We start from the raw sequence: 7,091 nt of genomic DNA, 5'->3' as shown, positions 1-7,091 counted from the left end.
CCTGAGAGAAGGGGGGATGTGGGGCGCATTTGGACAGTAGAAAGCAGTTATTGTCCAAGGGTGCAGATAACAATAACACAGGACTTCCTCATGTGTCAGTCACTTTGTATATTATTCATTCAGCATCATTCAGTCATCTCACACTATGACCAGTCCTCTTTAGACTGACACCATTAGCAGGTGTAGTTCACCTCTCGCACTGCAGGGGGCCCCGTACAGTTCCGTCTTATGTCTTTGGACGGCGGCGTGTCTGGTGCTCTGACTGGCTATATATATATATATATTGAATGTAAATCACCTTCTGAGGAAGATATGTGCTGACTGGAGGCGTGTGAAGACATACACTGCTCATAGGACAGAATGTGCAGAACATCGCCCTGTGACTGCTCCCTGTGCCCTCCCCTTTTACTATAAACCTAGTGGTATATCTGCAGAGCATCGCTCCGTGCTGCCTATCTCCTACCATAAACCCAGTGATACATCTGCAGATTATCACCCTTTGCCACTTATATCCTACCATGCACCTAGTGATACATCTGCAGACCATCACCCTGTGGGACCTATCTCCTACCATTAACCTAACAATACATCTGCAGACCATCGCCCGTGCCACCTATCTCCTACCATAAACCCAGTGATACATCTGCAGAGCATCACCCCGTGCCACCTATCTCCTACCATAAACCCAGTGATACATCTGCAGATTATCACCCTTTGCCACTTATATCCTACCATGCACCTAGTGATACATCTGCAGACCATCGCCCCGTGCCACCTATCTCCTACCATAAACCCAGTGATAGATCTGCAGAGCATCACCCTGTGCCAACTATCTCCTACAATAAACCCAGTGATAGATCTGCAGAGCATCACCCTGTGCCACCTATCTCCTACCATAAACCCAGTGATAGATCTGCAGAGCATTGCACAGAATCATAAACCCAGTGATAGATCTGCAGAGCATCACCCTGTGCCAACTATCTCCTACAATAAACCCAGTGATAGATCTGCAGAGCATCACCCTGTGCCAACTATCTCCTACAATAAACCCAGTGATAGATCTGCAGAGCATCACCCTTTAAACCCAGTGATACATCTGCAGAGCATCACCCCGTGCCACCTATCTCCTACCATAAACCCAGTGATACATCTGCAGATTATCACCCTTTGCCACTTATATCCTACCATGCACCTAGTGATACATCTGCAGACCATCGCCCCGTGCCACCTATCTCCTACCATAAACCCAGTGATAGATCTGCAGAGCATCACCCTGTGCCAACTATCTCCTACAATAAACCCAGTGATAGATCTGCAGAGCATCACCCTGTGCCACCTATCTCCTACCATAAACCCAGTGATAGATCTGCAGAGCATCACCCTGTGCCACCTATCTCCTACCATAAACCCAGTGATAGATCTGCAGAGCATTGCACAGAAGTAATGCATATGAAAAGATATATTTAAATTTGAACTCTGACCTTCCCTTCAGTCTTGCACAGTGGTACCGGCTCCTCCCCTGGACTGAAATGGCTTCCTCTGATTATACTGCACACTGGGAGCTTCTCACAATGTACATTAGTAGCTGCACCAAGTAAGATGGAGCCCGCCTCATTTCCTGGCTGGAGGACGTCCAGCATCTTCCAGCCCTTTCTGCCTCCGGCCTGACTGTCCCCGGTCCCGACCTTTTCATTCATTGGATTCAGTTCTTTCAATCACGGAGGCTCAGCACCACATGTGGGCGTTACCTAGGGTGGTCTTCATGCAAATGTAGCCTAGGAACACCCACTCCTCCAAACTAACACCCACCCATCAGGGCATGTAGATATTTGCATAACTCCTCCTACTGCTTATATCAGGGCTGAGGACTCTTGAGGAGTACTGAGGCCACCTTCCCACCAGCCATGATCTGCCTGCATTGCACAGAGAAACACAGAGACCCTGTGACCCCCTATGACTCCAAAGCACCCTGTGTATCCCGTGTCACCCCCATCACTCCAGAGCACCCTGTGTCCTCCTGTTACTCCAGAGCTTCCCAAGCATCCTCTGTCACCCAGGGACCCCGTGTCTTTTAGTGAGCCCCGTGTTGTTCAGTGAGTCTTCATGATCCCATCATCCATGATCTGCGTGCATGCATAGAGAAGCACAGAGACCAATGATGACATCACCGGGACTTAAAGAAGATGTGTAATGAAAACAGAACGGTTTTATTCTAAATTTATCATGGGGGGGGGGCAGCACTGGGAACAATTGTTTCTCAAAATAGGGATTGTCCCTGGGAAATGGAGACGGACGGTAACAATACAACAAAGAGACGCTGTATGTGGAGTAAGGATAGCAGTGGGAAAGTAAGGTGGAAGACTAAGGGCAGCACTGGGGCAATAAGGAGGAGGAGTAAGGGTAGCAGTGGGGCAGTGAGAAGGAGTAAGGGTAGCAGTGGGAAAGTAAGGTGGAAGACTAAGGGCAGCACTGGGGCAATAAGGAGGAGGAGTAAGGGTAGCAGTGGGGCAGTGAGAAGGAGTAAGGGTAGCAGTGGGAAAGTGAGGTGGAGGACTAAGGGCCGCACTGGGGCAATAAGGAGGAGGAGTAAGGGTAGCAGTGAGCAGGAGTAAGGGTAGCAGTGGGGCAGTGAGCAGGAGTAAGGGTAGCAGTGAGAAGGAGTAAGGGTAGCAGTGAGAAGGAGTAAGGGTAGCAGTGAGAAGGAGTAAGGGTAGCAGTGAGAAGGAGTAAGGGTAGCAGTGAGAAGGAGTAAGGGTAGCAGTGAGAAGGAGTAAGGGTAGCAGGGGGAAGGAGTAAGGGTAGCAGTGAGAAGGAGTAAGGGTAGCAGTGGGGCAGTGAGAAGTAAAGCTGGTGGTGGGACAGTGAGGAGAAGGTATAAGGACAGCACACCAGAGAAGGCACAGAATTAACTATAATCAGAATAAACCTCATCTGCAGGGAACAAACCTGCGGCGTCATAAAGAAAAGGAAATGTCACATTCAGGAAACGTGAAAGGAACGGAATGTGCGGGATGAATCTGGAAGATTTTGTTTATGCCAAGAAAGGTCCTGGGCTGGAAATCAGACAAGAATAGCTGTGCGGGCTCCTTTCCACACGGAGTGCCGGGGTCCCATGTGCCAAAATCCGCAGCCACAACAGAGGATCACATGTTCAATCCCAAACAAATATCCCAAAATCTGGAACTCTTCCCGTCCGCCAAATACAGGGAGAGGACAGACACACGTTTCATGTTCACCCGTCAGTCAGTCAGTCAGTCAGTCAGTCAGTCAGTCAGTCAGTGCTCAATGATCAGTGCAATGTAAATATTTGTATCAGTGTTCAGGTTCCAGAAATGTCACTTTGTTTCTAATTGTATTTGCTGATCACATACAAAGGTTCTTCTTCCTACAGAACACAACGCTGGCCTAAAGGTCCGCAGGCTCATTAAAAGAAACGCGCCCCCTGTGTGGCCGACATCTTATCCCAGCAGTTATTGAAGAGACGTTGTTACTTTGCTCACTGCAGTGACAGTGTTTCTACAAAGTATAAGAATACAGCAGGAGCGCCAAATGGGTAAAGAGTCCAAAATACCTCAATGGTCCCTTAGCAACATCACATAAAAGAGCCACCGCATTCCAGGGACTCTCAGCAACCCCCCTTTAGAAACAGCCACCGTGCTTTGGTGGGCTCTCAGCACACCCCCTTCATAAACAGCCACCGCGTTTTGGTGGGCTCACAGCACCCCCCCATCATTAGCAGCCACCTCGTTTCGGGGGGCTCACAGCACACTCCCTTCATAAACAGCCACCGCGTTTCAGGGGGCTTACAGTACACCCCCTTCATAAACAGCCACTGCGTTTTGGGGGGCTCACAGCACACCCCCTTCATAAACAGCCACTGCGTTTCAGCAACTCTCTGTAACCCCCCTTCAGAAACAACCACCGCCTTTGGGGGGGGCTCACAGCACACCCCTTTCATAAACAGCCACCGCGTTTTAAGGGGGCTCACAGCACACCCCTTTCATAAACAGCCACCGCGTTTTAAGGGGGGTCACAGCACACCTCTTCTTTTGATCTAACACAATGGTCAGACACTCCTACTCACTCTGATGTTAACATACTAGATCTTGTTTTCTCCCACCTATGCACTCCTTGCAACCTCTCCAGCCCCCCTTTCCCCCTCTCTGACCACAACCTTGTCAGTTTCACCCTCACCCTGTCCCCAACACGGACTCCCCCTACACGTCACACTGTCACCCGGAGAAACCTCCGCCACCTCGACCCTTCTCTTCTCTACTCTGCTACTGACTACCTCTATGACAAGATCTCACCCCTGCCCTGCCCTGCCCTGGCTATTCCTGTCTTCAACAGCTCACTTTCATCCTCCCTAGACACTTTGGCTCCCCTCACTACACGCAGACTTAGACCACGTCCACTACAACCGTGGCAAACAAAAGAAACCAGACATCTAAAAAGACATAGTCGCGCTCTTGAACGACTGTGGCGGAAAACTAGATCTCTGCAAGATTTCACCTTGTATAAAGCTGCCCTCCTAAAATATAACGCCCCCCTCCGTGCTGCCAAACAGACTTATTTTGTCACTCTCATTAACACACTCTCATCCAAACCTCTCCCTGCACTGGCTTCCATCACCCACCCCCCTCTGCCAATCCCGGCACTGGCTTCCATCACCCGCCCCTCTCTGCCGATCCCTCCACTGGCTTCCTATAGCCCAAAAGGATAAAATTCAAAATATTAACAACCGCGTACAAAGCCATCCACAACTCTGCCCCCGGCTATTTCTCCAACCTGGTCTCAAAGCATCACCCTAACCGTCCCCTCCTCTCTTCCCAAGACCTCCTGCTTTCCAGCTCCCTCATCAACTCCTCCCATGCTCGCCTCCAGGACTTCACTAGAGTGTCTCCCATCCTATGGAACTCTCTACCCCAACCTGTCCGTCTATCTCCCACACTGACTGCCTTTAGGCGATCCCTTAAGACTCATCTCTTCAGGTAAGCCTATCCCACCTCACCCTAACCACTGAACAATCACTTTCTCAAACAATCATCCCCGCGCAGATCCCTCCTCATGTATCACTTCCCTCTTAGATTGTAAGCCCTTAGGGGCAGGGCCCTCCTTACCAGCTTGTCTTATATTGTATTGTGACTGTAATGTCTTCCTTATATTGTAAAGCGCTGCACAAACTATTGGCGCTATATAAATCCTGTATAATAATAATAATAAAGAGCCACGTGTTTTGGGGGGCTCACAGCACACCCCCTTCATAAACGGACACCACGTTTCGGGGGTCTCACAGCACACCCCCTTCATAAACAGCCACCACGTTGCAGGGGGCTCACAGCACACCCCCTTCATAAACAGCCACCGCATTTCAGGGACTTTCAGTAACCCCCCTTCAGAAACAGCCTCCGCCTTTGGGGGAGGGGGGGGGGTCACAGCACACCCCCTTTATAAACAGCCACCGCGTTTTGGGGGGCTCACAGCACACCCCCTTTATAAACAGGCAACACGTTTTGGAGGTCTCACAGCACACCCCCTTCGTCAGGGCTCAGCGACCTCAGTAAAAATGGACAATCAGAGAGATCTTTAGGTTGCTGGTAAATGATGAATATAGTGGTGGAGTGTATGTCCCTAGTGCTGTCACATTACCCGGGATTTTAGGGTCGGCTGCAAAGCATCAAGTGGCTGTGAGAGTGTGCCGGTAAGATGAGTATAGGTGGGGTGGGGTGGAATTTAAGGAGACACTGTCACCCTGCCCTGCAGGACAAATGTGGAATGTGGGAGAGCAAGCTTGGAACAACATGACAGTCAATACAAAAATACTTCAGGGATAATGGTATCTATAGCACAGTTTTCCTTTAACTCCCCCTCCCCCCCTCCTTCCTGAATGTAGCCTGTCTGGTGACATAGTTACCTTCCTCCACGCTCAAGCACTCTTCACTGTGTGGCCCTCCCCGGGCCCCCACAGCCTTTGCAATGAAATTGTCTCCCGTTCCTACTGTCCCTATTCCTACTGTGCATGTGCACCTCGGCCCTATTCATTCCTATGGGTGAGCCGTACTTATGGCGTCCTCCGGTCATTCAGCAGAGTACGGCTCACCCATTGGAATGAATAGGGCTGAGGTGCGCATACTCAGTAGGAAGAGGACCCCCCCGCAATGCAAAGGCTGTATGACGCTGCACAGCAAGGGTTGGTGGGATGAGGATGGAAGGTAAAGTATTTTAGAAGGAAGGCTGCACTAAAGAGACAGTTCAGATGTACTAAAAGCAGTCAGAGAGCCACGCCAATGGGTGACAGAGTGTTCTTTTATCCAATAGTCAATAAATAGAAACCCAACGTGTTTCAGGGGTTCAGACACTCCCCCTTCATCAATGCATGATCTGATATATGGCCAGACCCAAATAAAGGGGATACATAGTAATATATATGTAATGTATAGTAGGATTCTTCCAGGAGTGGAGCTCCACATCGCACAAACTGCTACTGGCAGTATCTCATCATACATATCAATTACAATTCCTCTGCGTCCAGTCATGTTTGAGATCTCACAATGCTTAAAAGGAGAACTATGGGGTCAGGGCTTTTCCCCATAGTTCTCCTAAGGGTCACGGGAGCAGTGGCGTAACAACCGGGGGTGCAGCAGGGGCGCGGGCCCCGGGCGAAAAGTGAAGGGGGGGCGCCGGCCGAAAATGGCACTTTCGGCTAAATGCCGAAAGTGACATTTTTCTGCCGTTTTGTCGGCGCGGCCGTGATTCCTTTCATCCGCGCTGGGATACAGAGCAGTGCCCAGCGGGGATGAAAGGAATCAGAGAGAAAATGACAGCCGGCCGAGCGCTGCGGGACGAGCGCTGTGAGCGGCCGGTGTCTTTCCTCCCACACCACTCGGCCGCCTATCACAGTGCAGCAGAGCGGTGTGGGGGCGGAGACAGCCAGCGCTGTCACAGGAGGCTGGGCTCTCCTCTTGCAGCCTCCAATGACAGTGTGTGTCATAAAGGAGAACGGGTACAAGCACTCAGTGATCAGTGATCGCTGAGTGTTTGTACATAATTGAGGACCTGGTATGTATACTATATCCTCAATTATGAATGAA

At 50.3% G+C, this 7,091-nt stretch overlaps 1 protein-coding gene across 1 annotated transcript in view; it reads right to left on the bottom strand.

Moving 5' to 3' along the window:
- The window catches only part of NRBP2 (nuclear receptor binding protein 2), a 36,208-nt gene that overhangs the window by 10,009 nt on the left and 19,108 nt on the right, over positions 1–7,091 (bottom strand). The window lies entirely within an intron of this gene.

This window comes from Nanorana parkeri, unplaced genomic scaffold (assembly GCF_000935625.1).
Source record: "Nanorana parkeri isolate BGI_ZX_2015 unplaced genomic scaffold, ASM93562v1 scaffold588, whole genome shotgun sequence".
NCBI classification, from domain to species: Eukaryota; Metazoa; Chordata; class Amphibia; order Anura; family Dicroglossidae; genus Nanorana; species Nanorana parkeri.
The sequence above is the reverse complement of the archived record's forward strand: the minus strand, read 5'-3'. Positions and strand labels throughout refer to the sequence as shown.